General features: G+C 37.5%; 1 long non-coding RNA gene across 1 annotated transcript in view; it reads left to right on the forward strand.

The window, feature by feature from the left end:
• The window catches only part of LOC104910520 (uncharacterized), a 160986-nt gene that overhangs the window by 39086 nt on the left and 105495 nt on the right, over nt 1-16405 (forward strand). Inside the window, exon 2 of the long non-coding RNA XR_014882770.1 lies at nt 15094-15154. This is a non-coding gene — a long non-coding RNA (uncharacterized LOC104910520). The remainder of the gene's footprint in view (nt 1-15093; nt 15155-16405) is intronic.

Consider the following 16405-nt stretch of genomic DNA (forward strand, 5'->3'; position numbering starts at 1 on the left):
GGATTTAAAATTGTACAGTGTGAGCAAGGACATATGTTTGGAAGACAAATGTCATCAAGCTCTTTCTGGAAATTTAGTATAACTTACATGGTGTGAAGCTTTCAGTCTTTTCCCTTCCTTTCCTAAGATTAAAAGTAACATTGTTGAATTTAGATTGTCTTAAAGGTGAACAAAATATATAATAAATCTTTGTGTTGTTACTAATGACTAAGGTTTGACTGCGACCAGTTCAGTCAGGTCTTTCATAAAGTTATGACAGCAGTTTGAGATTTTTTCATTAGAAGACCAAAAAAACCTGCATATTTTGCATGATCCTCTTTTCATACTATGGTTAGTTTTCTCAGATTTCTTGCCTGTTTTTCTGAAAAGAGAGTATTTGCCAAGGTCTTCGTTTTGCTTCAGAACCAATGAATGTCAAAAGTTTCCGGAGTTTCCTGTCTATAGTACGACCTTACTAATATGAGGAAACTAGTGGGAGATGTATGTATTCTGCTTTCATGTGTTGTTGTTTGTTGTTTTCTTAAACTCTTTTCAAATGTGTGTTCAGACACTTTATTCAGATTAATAAATTGATTCTAAACTTCATAAAATTTGGATCATACAGAGCCATTAGACCTTTTAAACTCTCTTTTTGCAAGGCTCATATCCTCTCTCAGCTTCTGATAAAAAGGAAGATATCCTGAAGAACATGACAGAAAATTGTGTTGGCCAAGAGGTACATACACTAGTAATCTCACTAGAGACTACTACAAATATTTGTACCTACACTAGTAATTGATTTTTTTTAATTTGTTCTTTGAAGTTCTGGATAAATCTTTGTTTATTATTAATTACATATGGGGTTAATCTTTTCTGTAAACCACTTAGTAAACACTGAATCGAATGTACTATACCAGTTTGCTACTCAGATCCATAGTCCCATCCATCAAAGAGAACAGAATGACAATATCTACTTTTTTTGAATCCAAGCTTATGGGCAATGCTTCTACCTGTAATCTCTGATCCATAATGATTTTTACCTATGAAGAAGGATTAGACTGACCATTCTATTGTTCCTAACCATTCTTCAAGTTCTTTTGAGATGTTCAAAGGCTGGTAACTCTCTTTATCTCTGGAATGGCCCCAGTTTTCTGAAGGTTGTTAGATATTAATGCTTGGGGAAATAAATCTTTTGTCAATTTCTTTGTGGCATTTGTCTGCAGTTGTTTTGTTTTGTTTTTTTTTTTCTTCAAAAATTCTAACCTCATCAAGATAGTGACTCATATCCACTCTTACAGCAGATGGCAACATTTTTATTGTAGTGAATATATGCCATTTATGCAAATTTGTCCACCCACTGAATCTGTGGATCCAATTTTTCCAGCCTTGAATCTTTAGAAACAGTTCTGGCTTTTTAGCTACATAACAGATAATAGATTGTGCATGAAGGATTCTTTTTAAAAACCAGTCTATACTAAATGTCTTTTTTTTTTTTTCCTGTAGTCCCAAGACCGTTCTTTCTGCATTATTCCAGAAATACTGAAAAATAGCCATTGTAGAGGAACTCACATAATAAAATGTTCTCCTAAATGTCATGTGCATTATGTCCATTTCTTCCACACGCTGTTTCAGCCGCTCTGCCCCAAGCCTGTATTGTTGCCTGGGGTTGTTGTGACAAAAGTGCAGGACTTGGCACTTCGTCTAGTTGAACTTCATCCCACTGGCCTCAGCCAATTTATCCAGCTTATTCAGATTCCTCTGTAGGGCCATCCTACTTACTTCCTCCCAGTTTGTTGTCATTTGCAAACTTACTGAGAGTGCACTCGGTCCCCTTGTGCAGGTCATGAAAAAAAAATATTAAACAGGTCAGGCCCCAGTACCGTCTCTTGGGGAATACCACCTGTGCCTGGAATGGTTACAGGGAGTAATAGTATTTTTGCTTCATTTTCTCCTATGCGCCTTGAAATAAGTGACTAGGATGTATTAGAAGAGGTTCTGGTGAAATCTGCCTGTGATTTTGGTGCTTGAATGGAATATTATTTGTCATCAAACTGTTGTTTTGGAAATACAGTTCACCTTTCTACAAAAGGCTGATCCCTTTTTCAAATCTAGGTTTAAATATGAAACGTTACTCTGAAGCATTCCAGGAGCTTGTTGAGTACAAAACAACCAGAAGGGAGATAAACCATGCTTTTGGCTGAGTTTTTAACACCCATGGTCAAGAGTACTTAGCAGGTAGCTCAGCTTCAAAGAAAAGCTCCAGGTTTCATCTCCAGTATAGCTGTTGTGTTCCAAAGATAATTTGGCAGCCTTCAAGTTTTTCATTCAGCTAACATGCTAAATTGGGTATGTTAAAGTGAAACTGAAACCTTCTTTGTATTTGGCTTTTTTGAAGTGCTGCTGGGCAAGGTAGTAGGGTATAAATGTTGTCAGAGGACAGCAAAGAAAGTACTCTGGGCTGTGTAGGCTTTATTTTGACAAATGTACACACACAGTCATAAACCAAAAATCTTAACAACAGCAAACCACTGATAACAGTCATTAACATGCTTATTTAAGTTGTACTGAAACTTACTTAGGGAACCAGAGTAGTAAGAGCCACAGTATGATTTATCACTTTGCAATAAACTACTTTGGGATCGTTTTATGCTCTTGTAAAAATAAATGTCTGCAAATGACACTTTGGAATGGCAGAAGAAGTGAGTATTTGCATGATAACTGACTCTACACATTTTGTTGCTTATAAATTGATGTAGTTAAATTAATCTCAGTTTATAATGGGGGACACGAATCTAAGTAGGAGAGATAAAACTACTAATTGCAAAATCAGACTTGATAACATCCTAATGAATATGAAGCCATATACCCATTTGATGAGTCTGCCTATTTCTGGTCATTCACCAATACAAAAGATTCTTTTTTTTTTTTTGTCGTATGAATTCAAAACTTTATTAAAACCACTTTGAAACAATTTCCTCTGCATGAATGCTAATATTTAATCTTTCCAGAAGGCCCAAAGAAATATATACTAAAAGCTCATCCATTTTTTTTTTATAACATTTTTATCCAAACTGGAAAACATGTAGTTACAGACAAACATTCACACACATCCATAAATGAAGGGGTTTTTTTTGGTTTTTTTTTTTTTTTTGTTTTGTTTTGTTTTTTTTGTTTTGTTTTTCATATTGTCATCTTAGATATTACTTGACATTTAGGGAAAAAGCTGGTCAATTTTTTACCTGAGTCTTAGAGCTCATTTTTAGTGATGTAATACTACTTTCCGTGGTTTGCATAAAGGAAAATGATTGCAATTTGCTCCTCTTTCTGAGTTCTGCCAAGCATAATCTTCTTCACATCTGCAGATAATCTTTCATACAAACTGATGATATTATTTATGTCACCATAAACAGCAGTTGTGATTGTACTTACAAACCCCTACTATAATTGTCTTTGAATGTGATTGTTTTCATAATTAGTGTCAGTGTTTATGTTACAAGTATTATGTCAGTTTTAAGTTTATTACATGCGATTGGTCACTAAGGCAATCTGTGATAGGTTGTTTTATTATGTCTCTAATACTGCTTATATGTTGAGCACTGAAGTAATTGATACCCCAAGCAAAAAAGGTTTGTCCCTGTACGTATGGTGGATTGGTTCATCTAGAGTCCATCTCAACCCTTTCTATTTCAAACTGAACAGTGAGGGAAAAATCAATAAAACCTTACAGATTTTGCACACTTGAGGAAACACAGTGGCAAAGAGGAGACAGAGAAGAGAGATCTCTCCTGTGTATCCAAATTTAAAGATCAAATGTATCCTAAATAAAGTTCAGTGCTGAAACTTTCCAAAGAATTACAAGGAGGTTTTTCATATTTCTTGCTCATTGAGGTTTATTAAGGGAGCAACCATAGTGTTGTGTAAACATTAGAAAGATAGAGCTGCCTCCGCTCTCTTTTCTTCCAGCCTCCAAAGCTGCAAGATTTAGGGATATCTCCCAGAGTAATTGCAGCTTCTTACAATTCTTTATTCAAGGTGTTGCATTATTCAGAAAAAGAGTCTGGATTTTCCACTGCAGTGGAGATCCAATGAACGTTTTTCCTTTTTAAGATGTCTTTACAATCAGCACCACTTGGTCTTCTGGCTGTGTATTTGTTTCTCCTTGCAGACATTCTCGTATGTTTGAGAGGGTTCTATGGGATTAAAAATGTTCCTTTTATTTGTTTCTGGCATAGTGCACTCTCCTCGTGAACTATACAGAGCTGAGTTTCAAATTTGAGGATTTTAACAGAGGGAAGCAGGAGGGTGGGTCTGATATGTGAGCAGATGCTGTCAGAGGAGGATATGGCTCTGAAGCCACACCAGCACTGTCAGCATTAGTGTGCTGCACTGCCTTCTTCGGATGCAGGTTCAAGGCTGAGTGGAAATGATGCACTTCTGGTCATCTTGCACGTAGAAAGGTGACTGGACATGTAAAATAACCACAACTGTCAAATTAATTATTGATTGCAGCACGATCTATAACTAAATGCAAAATTAAACATTTATTCTGATCAATAAATGATGTGACAGTTGTGGTTACTCTCTGTGTTGAGTTGGATTTCCATATATCTGTGTCCCGCTTAGGCCCCTTGAGTGCAGAGACATGGAAGACATAAGATACATAGAACAGGAGGATGGCCTGCCTATCTTGCTGTCTTCCTTCTTTCCCTCTTTCTTTTTCCAGTTGTCACACTAAGCCCTGCCAGTTCATACCCATTTGGGAACATGAGGGACACAGCTCCTACAGGGGCTTCAGAGATGTCTTGATATGGCCTCCTCTAGCCTCTGGGGACATTGCCACTGAGAGAGCATGAGAGAGCACTGTAGATGATGCTTACCATCCTCACCTTCTGCATTGAATTCTTTCCCTCGGAAGAAAAGAGAACTTTTTGGTCTTGTATTTATTGTGGCCCTTCTTGAGTGTTTTACTCACTGTATCTTTCCATTTCATCATGGCAGTATTAAGAAGCGTTACTCTTAGCTTGAGATAATTGAAGAAGAAGAGAGGTAAGGAAATTGCACTTGTTTTCCTCAAGAAACCAAATAAAATGAGGGAATCTGCTTTACTTCCTCAATGCCACAATCAAGCACAGCATCCATGAATTTGCAGTTGAAAATTGTGTTCACACTGCCTGTGTGAGGTATGGAATCCAAAGGAAGAAAGTGGACTTTGGATCAGGCTTTAATACCCCATTTTTGAAATCTGTGTGTTTTGTACAGCGTATGCCATACCTGCCTTGCTGCAATGGGAAAAGATAAAGTTTTCTGATAAACAGTCAACTGGCTTTGAATTCTATTATGAAGATAATTTATAGGGTTGTAAGTGTTTTGCAGCTGCCTCCAGGAATGAAATGCATATGATTTATGCATCTGGAAGGGGGGGGGGGGGAGAAAAAAAAAAAAGGGAACTGTCTGATCCTTCCCACCATGACAGCATATCGTTCTGAGAAGTAACTGTTTGAGGTTAATTTAGATCACATCAATCTGTATTACTTGACCTTTTCAGAATAAACAGAACCAAAAAGTGACTACACAAAAAAGTCAATCTTAAAGCCAATTACACTAATAGCATTTGATGTGTAAATGGGTGTTTATTATTAAAAAAAAAAAAATAAAATCACTGCAATAAAGCTGAGGGGCATTTAAAGACAGGAGATGTCTAATTGTAGCATATCCAGTAATGAAATCACAGTCAGCCTAGTTGCTGATTAAGGTTAATTTGAATCACATCAATGTGGATTAACTTGGCCTTTGCAGAATGAACAACACCTTTGTGCCAACATGATCAATTAGTCCCCTTAACTTCATACGTCTGCTTGGAAAGGTTAGATTTATTAGTTATCAGGATAACCACTTGGAGATTAAAATCTCAGTTTCCTTTGCTTTTTTTTTTTCAGCACAGCCTAAGGAAAAAGAAAAGAAAATATGAAACTTTAAAAATCACACTTCAGCTTAATGTTTTATCTAATAGGCTTGAAAAGTCATGTTTATTCTAACATTAGATAAAAGGCCAGAGACTGGACATAAAATTGAATTGTGTTACTGTATCCAGAAAGTATTGTATGTGCTTATACTTCTACGCTAGTTTTCAAAAGGTCTGCTCCCAAATTCATTGCTGCTACAAATTCTTTTTACAAAAAGAATTTCTCCAGAAATGAGCATGCCAGGTCAAATCTATTTTTTCTGCATTTAGTTTTCTCCTTGTCATCCTCTCAGTATTTGAGGATGTGAAATAAGGGGAGGCTGTGTACAGAAATGAATGCTGATGAAGACTCCAGTATGGCCACAGTGGAACCCCAAGTGCAGGCTGTGGTCAGCCAGGGCCATTACTGTGGTGATGTTTATCCCAAAAGGCTATAAGGCCTGATTGTTTCATATCTCTCTCTACCCATTCCCCAGCCACAGAACAAACCTGTGGACTGAACGAAAGTTGTGTTATAGGTCTTGCAAAATTCTCCAGAAAAGGATTTTGAATGTTGTATGGGTGACTTTTCTGGCTCAGACTGTGAGACTAAGCAATCCCTTCTCCTTCTTCTAATGATACCACCTTTTGACCTGCTAAAAACAAACACTCAAAAAAATCCTCAGATTCCAGTTGCCCAGGCTCGCTGACAAGCACCCCTTACGCCATAAACTGTAATTCAAGGCTACACACATTTGAAGAGTCAGTGGTAACAGTGCTGGTGAATTTGACAAATATGCTCAGGACTTAATAGCGTATACTGGATTGAAGCTCCTGCAAGAATATTCTATTTTCAGAGTGTAAAAGATAGAGACAAACAGTTTGATTTAGCAAATCATAAAATCACAGAATCATAGAATGGCTCAGGTTAGAAGGGACCTTAGAGATCATCTACTTCAACCTCCCTGCCATAGACAGGATTGCCAGCTCCCCAGGGCCCCATCCAACCCGGACTTTATACCTCCAGGGATGGCACATCCACAGCTCCTCTGGGCAGTCTGTTCCAGTGCCTCATCATCCTCTGAATAAAGATTTTTTTCTTAACATCTAACCTAAATTTCTCCTCTTTTAGTTTAAAGCCATTCTCCCTTGTCCTCTATCACTATTAGACTGTGTGAAAAGTCACTTTCGTTCCCGCTTATAAGCTCCCTTGAAGTATTGGAAGGCCACTATGCGGTCAAAGCTAAGCTGCTCCCTCAACCTTTCTTCATAGCAGAGGTACCATTTCCTTTCTTTCTTGGTACAGTGTTGTGTTGCTGGGCAGTTGGTCTAATGCAAACAAAGGCACCAGCTATTTGATTGTGCTGGAGTATGTTTTATTTATTTATTCATTTTTCCTTTTTGCCTGTTTGTTTTAATAGTAAGATAGTTGTAAGATATCATCTGAAACCAAACTGTTTTCAGTAAAGCTGAGAGAAAATAGTGTTACTGCACCTTTGTCATTTTCCCAATGCATTCCAGAAAAGCCAATTTGTCTAGTAGCCACAGTGATTGCTCATTAGCTAAGTAACATTAAACATTTCCCTCACATGGATGTCTTCAGTTACACTTCATAGTGCCTACCTTTGTGAATCTGTCAGTACTCCTTTGTACATTTGTGTTGGTGGCTACAAACGAGCAGGCTAACAAATCTTGAAAGGATGAGCCTATCATTGGTGCCATACCATCTAAATGCAGCTGTACTTGTTTTCAAACCAAAGTAATATCTGTACAACAGTAATCTGTAACAGTGATGCTCTTCTGCTTCCACATAGCCAAAAGGACAGTAGTGTGCAGCCCTGGGGTGGTCAGGGAAACTGCCAGTGTGTCGTCATTCAGGTCAGTGGTCATAGAAAGTATGAATCTTCATTTTCTGTAGTAAAACCAAGCCAGTTAGAATTTAAGAAGTTGTACAGCAGGAATAGAGAAAGCAAATATTTTCTGGCATGTCTAAAATAGTACATGATGGAAAATCTTTGGAAAACTCTTCATTGATGAGCAAACCAGATAAATGGAGGATGGTCTTGGAGGTGAGATACTTAACAGGAAACACTTTTCATCATTACCATGTCAATCACTGTCTCAGGCATTCTTCTGCTCATTTGCAATCACAAAATAATCCACTTGTAATTAAAACATTACTTACGTGGAAATGGAAAGGAAATGGTTGATTTTACTTCTTCTGGTGCCTTGTGAGTGGTATTTCATCAATTTTTAAGGTACATTTATTATTACTGTCATATCTAGAAGACCAGGATAAAGCATGAATCCTGATCTGCTGGCCTGACGTGCCCATTCGGTCCAAGGAGATTGCTTGGACTACAGATATTTACTCTTCACCCTGTCCCTTCCCAGCCATCTGCTCTGCATTCTCTCAATTGTAAGCCAGGCAAACAGCGAGTACCACTTGTGCCATCAGCTCTCTTCCTAACAGCTGAGAGTGCCTGGCTGTCCACTGCTGGTTCAGGCATTATAGGGGTGTATTGGAACTGTTGAATCACAGCCTGAACCTCAGATAGATCACCTGAGATGAGGACTGGTCAGCCCCGAGAGCATAGGTGAAGGCAATTCACCTGTGTGAATGGAAGGTGTGAAGCCTGGCTCCACCTCTCCTAGACCCCATTTAAGGGCTGACTTCTACTGAGTAAGGACCTCTCTCTGCAGATTGTTCCTTGTGGGGTTTCTTGCAAGCCTCTAACACTGGTGAGCATTTTCCATTTATCTCTGATTATCTTTTCCAATGCAATAATCTTACCAGCCTAACTTCTCTGTATGCTTATTGATCATCCAATACTTTACAACATCTGTATACTTATTGATCTTACACAGGGGTTGCCAGCAGCTGAGCGCCAACAGCTGAGCACCAGCAGTCATGTTTTCCACACACAGGCAGTCACTACAGCCTTCTCAGAAAGCTGATATACTCTGACCTGGTCAGAACTGTCAGCTCACGCTGTATCAGACGCAGTCTGAACTGGAGATGTGACTTGTTAACTTAATGGCATCCAGAAGAAGCTCATCAAACAGCAGTATATACCTTGAGAATGAATGTGTTCTATGCATAAACAGACATGGAACTGCCTTAAAAGATCAGTGGCTAAACGCTCATTCTGCACGTTATGGGTGAGAATAGAGTAATTTACTTATTAATTTTTAAAAATGGTGTTAAAACCTGTTGTATATTCTTAGCAGAATCAAAATGTTTGTCTTTTTAGTATATGTATTATATGTATTAACTATTTTTGTAGATACATATGTCACATGTAGCCTACCAGTTGCATATATGCATATGTCCAGATTCCATAAGTCATTCATACTTCAAGGATGCATTCATTATGTCAATATTATGTAACAAAGGAAAACCATATATTTTGTAGTGGCTTCACAACAGGTTTTAGCTCCTCCTCCTCTCTTATCATACTATTGTTTTTCTATTGTGAGCAATCTAAGCTGACTTTCAGCAGGGGCCTCACATGACTAAAGAAGATCCTGAAATGTTAACAAAAGGGAGATTAATATGGAACAACTCTGAATCCTCTGATTCTTTCTTTGTATGTTACACTGGTTAGGCTGTATTTTTAAATGAGGCAAGCAGTGGCTGATATATAAGATACCCTGAAGGCTTTCTATCTCTTTTGCATATCAGCTTTCTTCTTAGGAAAACAAACAAAAACAACTTCCTAAACAACAACAACAAAACCCTGGAAGTTATTTTTAATAAGAATAGGCTCAGGTCTTATAAAGCTTCATACTTAAATTTGATTTTTTTTTTAATATATATTACTTGTTTTTCCTCTATGAATGAAAGTTTTTACAGCTTCTTGGAAAGTGAAGCAATACTCAAAAGGGAAAAGAGTGGAAAATGTAATGGATAAACACTTGCAGTTGTCACCAGATGATAATAAAAGTTACAGCACGCTGCTCCAATCTGGTACCAAAGCTTGGGCAGAGAACAATGCAGTGATGGGTTTCCATGGCAACATGCTTCTCCTGCCCCATCCCACATGTGGATCTGAGCACTATGATTATTAGCTCCTACACTGAGAGGGCAACTACAAAACGCAGGAATTTATCACAAGGATGGGGAGAATGCCTGAGAGGCATAAAATGACATGGAAGAATTGTGGCAGTCAGATAATGCAGCACAGTCTTCCCCACCCTTGTGCCCAGCACTCCTCTCAAATGAGAGGAGAGCAGTGTCATGGGCATCCTGTGGCCACCACTGTTCCTTTGGAGCAGCTCCTAGGCAGCTGGGGCTATTACTCGCCGGGGTTGCCTTGAAGTTCTCCCTTCCCCTTCCAAGCTGATGTGGCGTTCCTTGACTTCCATGGAGTGGATAAATGTGTTGGGGCAGCAAACATTGTTTTGTTCAGAGTTTCATACAGTGTGTAGCACAGCATGGCCTTACACTGTGAGGGCTGATGGGCTTCAGAGCTGTAATGAAGCCATGTCACCTTCTCCCCTGTTTCACAGTACCATAATCTGCAGCAACTTTGAGTTATGGCTGTGCTGCACTTTATCCTCTGCCATTCTCTCTCATTAAAATAAGATTTCCATCCCTGTTCTTACCATAGTTGAAACAATAAATTAAAATTCCATAGTATATTTCATATGTATATGCGTCTACAGATTGCTGAGGTGGTTTATGTTTTTTATTAAATATACAGGTTTTCACCTTTAATAAAGTGAACACCAAAGACAACCATCCTAAAATCTCTTGTCTGTATGGCATTAAAATGCTTGGTCAGCTATTTTCCTTTAATTTCTCTGCATGACCAATGGATTAATATCTAACAGCCACCATTATCACATAATTTGGATAACATTGCTCATGATACTTAGCAGCGGTGTCTTTCCATCATTCTGAACTCCCTGTGACCCACATATGTCTCCTTCCTCTTCACTGGTTGAATCAACAATTATACTATGTTGATGAACACCAAGAATAGGGAAACACACATATGCATTTGCTTTTAAGTCTCAGAGTTGTCTGAATACAGAAGAAGCCTGTGGCAATTTATGCCCTGCTGAAATACAGTTATCTTAACTGATATATGGGGATTACCATAATATTTCCTATTAAGCCTATGTGATTTTCCTTTCATTTCCATAGATAAAAAATGGTAATACATTATCACCAGTGACATTGCAGGCACTGACTTTAGCTATAAAAGTAAAAATCTAGCTGTATACATAAATAATGATAAGATCATTGCTGTTAGGTGCTGCTGATGGAGGTGTTCAGTCTTAGCAGCCAAAAGTTATGCTGAGCATATTAAACCTTCTAGAAATTTACTCTAAGGATGCTCCTAGTTGAAAATACTCTAATTAGCACTACCAATTCAGAAGTTCACCAGATATCATCATTAATAATTCTAATTCAACTAATGCCATGAATCAAAATACAGAGACAGCAAATACTACATGGTGTCCCTGTAGCTTTTTAAATCATGCAGAGTAACAAATACATGACATTAAGATAGTGCTCAATCACTGTTCATTTTCCTCTGTTCCTCACCACGTAACCGAATGCGTTATGCATTAAATTCATTACCACTCAACTGGGTTGCTCATAGGAAACTTCTTTTTACAGTACAAAAATACAACATCAGAGACATTATTTGGCTTAAATAAAGTGTTTTCTAGTACGCATGAAGTTGTGATTATTTTTCTTCCCAAATTGTCACTTAGTTGTTTGTCCCTGAAACTGCGCTGCAACTTTACTTCTGCTCTTTTCTTCCATCCCCTTTCCATGCCTTAGTAAAACAATGTCATCCCACCTCTGCAGCTGAATTACTTTGTTCGTTGAAGAATGAAGATTATAGCCCTCTGATACGATTTTTTTTTTTTTTTTTCAGTCAAATTATGTAAATCCCTTCTTGCATAAACCCAATCTATTTCCCTGGAATATAAAACTGTCAAAATTGAGAAAGAAGAAAATAAATAATTGAATAAATAAATGAATAAATAAATAAATATCTCTCTCACGGACTCTGAAGGAAGGTAGCCTTTTTAAATTCCGTGAAGATTAATTTCTGTAAGGAACAAACCATTCTTCCGAGGAATGTTTCCTATGGTCCTTACATACATTTTGAAGTCAATCTGAACATGTCAGGAGACCTGCCATGCTGTGGTGGGGGCATTTTGCCCATACAAGCCTTTCTTGTATATCATATTGGACCAGATATTTTTCCTAGTGAAAAAGAAACCTTCCTTTTCAGCCAAAGTAATAGATTTTATGCTAAAATGGCACTTGAAGAAATTACTCTGAAGAAAGAAATTGGCAAGCAAGAAAATCAGGTGTTTGTATGATACTTGGATTTAAGCAGCAACTTCTGGAGCCAGAATTTGAGAGGGAGTATTAGAGTTTGGTGAAGAATCTGAAATGCAGCCAATGAAAATTGAACAGAATTTCTGTAGTGTCAGACATTTTCCTTGTGTCTGTGTATGCTGAGTAGCGTTCATTGTATTAGCTTTTACATATTATCTACTGCACTGTGTCAAAATGATGTTGAATTAAGATAGTGCCAAGGACAGAAACAAAGGAATGAAAATCCTGTTTTCTAAGAGCAACTTCCACATCTGCAGAGCAAATTTGAGCACAAGAACTCATTTTGATATGAAGTAACATATTTAAAGTATAGAACTGGACATTAAATAACTAGAGAGCTGGATTACCCTAGTTTAGTCCTAGAATGGAAGAGCATTACCTGGGATTCAGGAATTCATCAGCCAGACTGCTTTGCCAAAGTAATATGATATTATTACCATTCCACTGCTTATCACTGGAACTGCTGATGGGAAGTGTTTAAAAGTGACAGTATAAAGGACCCTAGTATTTGACACAGATACTGTCCAGTATTGCGTGGAGAATACCTGAGAATATCCTAGTAGATGCTGAGACTGAAATATTTAATTTCAAATTACTGGATTTTAAAAAAATGTCAAAGATATATTTGGGATGAAATAGATTGCTTGTATCTTGTGGTATAGCCTATATAATTGCGCTTGTTTATCTGAAAGATGATGCTTATATTATTCCTTCATCAACAGTCTAGCTACCATGAATTTTCTGATGCTTCCAAAGAAGAGCAAGTGATGAGTATTCGGCTTAAATTATACAAACAACTATTATTTACCCCAATTTTGTTTTCTACCATTCACTTGCTCACATGTTCACTTGCCTTTTGTGCTTATTTGTAAAAGAATGGTGATGTAATCATGTACCATTTAACAAGAACATCATACAGCTGCATGACCCTATTTTAAATATGCTACTTCAAATTATTTCGGTTTCATTACTGTTTTCTTCCTTTTGTGAATAGAGCTAAGCAGAGAGCTATGGAAAAACCTTCAAATTGTGTGAAAACAAACTTGTGTCAACACAAAACTAAAAGAGAAAAGTGCCTAAGCATTTCTGAATGACCAGTGTGGAGATGTCCACTCCTTCTGGCTCCAGGACTGGATATCCCAGGGCATATCATGCAGCCATCTGCTGGCATCTCTACATGGTTTTGTGAGCAGTGTAGCCCTGCTCAGTCAGAGCAGCAAGCTGTGCTATGGCAGGCTCTGTTGCCTCTGTGGAAATGCCTGTTGTGCCCTGTGGTTGCATCTGCTTGAGTCCTGGCCTAGGCAGCAGTATTCTAGTTTGGAGCAGAAATGTTTTTCACGGAACAGATGCTGTGCTGGTTCTGCTCAGTAGTGTGGTCACTAACTCACTCTGAGAGCTCTTTTGTTGCTTCCCACATCTCTTCCCTGATTTCTTCCCCTACAGAGATGCAGTATAGGAGCAATTCCTTTCTAGCAAAACATTTATGGAAGCATGAGTTTGCTTTTTCTTCATTTTATTTATCCTCCTTGACCCATCCAATAAATAAACCACAGATAGAATGTGAAATAAAATCAGCCTTTTTCCATGATAGTTTTATGGAAACCAAATTTTTTTTTATGAATATGGGCAACACTTATTTGATAAAAACTTTTGAGTGCTTTTATTGCATATGAATGAATGTACACTTCTCTCTAATCAAACCATACTTAGTGCACTGTTTAAAATGTGATCATTTTACAGAGCTGAATGCAACCTTGAACAAAAATACTGGGATGGGAAATAGATTGTCTATTCTCGTGTAACAATATATAAAAAATGTGTAAGAATAATATGCAAATATTGAATGTGAATATTGACCCAAGCCTTACATTCAAGTAAATAAATTGTGTTTAATGAAAGAAATCCTACAGCATGGTAATAATAAGTTGTACAAATCAGAAAAGAAACAAAGGTGGTGATTGATGAACAGCCAAACTAGCCAAGGTGGTTTCCTACTGACTGATGAATCATTTTGTTGAGGGGGTGTTGCAAGGGTACAACATAGGACTGATGCAGAGCAATTGCTGTCCTGCATGGCTCTTTTCTGCAGGTGACCCAGTGATGGGCTTAGTTTGGCCTCAGCAGGGAATGTGAGGTGACATGTCGGTAAAGTGATGCAAGCCTGTAATACTGTGGAACTTTCGAGAAAATATAACCGTGCAGATTTTGAGAGCTGTAGTTACTTTAGGTTCTTACAAAATGGCTGCTAATACAAGGCATGAAGGCCTAAAATAAGCAGTGGAACTCACATCCATCATTTAGATTTTATGGAAAATTAGTCACGCCAAACAAGCTCTGTGACTTTTTGCTCTTATTGAAACTGTAAATTTAGTGAAAATAACTTCATTGACTTCTGTAATTTGGTGTCTGACTTTATTTAGAAACAAAGAAACCCACCATGCATACTTAGTTATTGTAAAACACTTGCAGCTGCAATTTAGATACCTACACCTGCTCATAGGGGTACACCACTGATTCTGTGAGTGATGATGTGAAACACGTGAAAGCTGGGGAGGATTTTTCTGTCAGTGGAAGTGGAAAGGCAACTGCTAAAGGGGAAATGGGTAATAGGATTTTATACCTTTGTTTGTTTATCTATTTTTTATTTCCCTTTTTTTTTTTTTTTTTGCAAGCTTTACTTAAATTGAAATGTAGGGAAAGTGAGAAAATGAGCACAGCTGATCTCTAATGAGAGTTCAGAGATGTTTCATTCTGGTGGGGTTATTTCCTGAGATGATGACTTACACCTGCTCTCTGTTGCAAGGTTGCTGATGTACGGGATACCTGGTTTGGATATGAAGACATGACTGAGCAGAAAATTGAAGGTATGCCTTGATAGATGTATCTTTTAACTCAGCTTTGAAATAATGTTCAAGTTACGCTAGATTATTTGTTTTGTGGCTCTTAAATGCACGTAAAAGTGCTCTTTGATGCAGCTGAGGTAGTGTCTGTTCTAGAGTTCTGTGGGTTTGATTGAGTGTAGCTTCTCATGTAGCTTCTCAAGCGAGGAACTGTCTTGTATGTCAGCAAGTATCTTTGTTATGTTTTAGTTACGGTTTCTTCCTGATCTCATGTTGCTCTGTATTTTCACTGGATGAAATAGTTGCTGTGAGCACTTGCTGGGAGAGCTGAGGTGATATGTTGCAATGAATGATAATCTAAATGAATTTGTTATGATTTTTTTTTTAGATGGGCTCACTTGAAAATCCATTCAAATACTGCTGTGCGTTGTGTTTGTAGCGTAGAAATAAAGAAAGTAGGCCACGTTTATGAGGGGAGTTGCCTGATCTGAAATAAATGTGTTTTGAGGAGATCCTGATGGACATGTTCAGAAAGTAATAGAAATTCTGAGTACCTGATGAGGTGCTTTAATAAAGGTGGTGTTTGTAGTTGACTACTGAAAATTTGAGAAATAAAGTATTAAAGACGTGGAACTTCCAGTGAAATTACAGCAAGTTGTTATGCTGATAAAAGTTGTTGGAAAGTTGATGTTGGAAAATAAGGAAGAACTGCTGAGAAATTGTTAAAATTCTTTGTGATCTAGAATAGAAATGTCACAGTAACAACTATCTGAATTTTTATTCAAAAGAAAATTAACATGTAATTTGATGACTTTTTGATATTTATTTTTCTGCCTGGTGTTACAAATGCTTCTTAGTTATTGGCTTGTTTGTTTGTTTCTATCTCCAAAAACTACTTGAACTTTCTTTGTTGTTTCTTTCTTAAATCTCTTATACAATTCATATTTTTATAGCCTTCTATGCATTTCATCCTTGTGCTCGATGAGACTAGATTTGAAAGTAATTAAAGAATAGCACTTCACAGAGCAGCAGGTCATGTGGAGACTTGCTCAATATCTGATCAACTTTGGTTATTATTAAGTTTATATTGAAGAAAGAGACTCTAACTCAGCTATGTGGACATCTGAATTTTAGTTGATTGCTCAAAATTCTAGCTAATTTAATGTGGAGTTTTGGATAGAATATATTCTAGACTGAAAAGCTTAATAACAGATTACATCCACCTTAAGCATTGAGAGGTGGTACTTCTTAACTGAAAAGATGCAACAAAGTTTC

Source organism: Meleagris gallopavo, chromosome 4 (genome assembly GCF_905368555.1).
Source record: "Meleagris gallopavo chromosome 4, MGAL_WU_HG_1.1, whole genome shotgun sequence".
Lineage (NCBI taxonomy): Eukaryota > Metazoa > Chordata > Aves > Galliformes > Phasianidae > Meleagris > Meleagris gallopavo.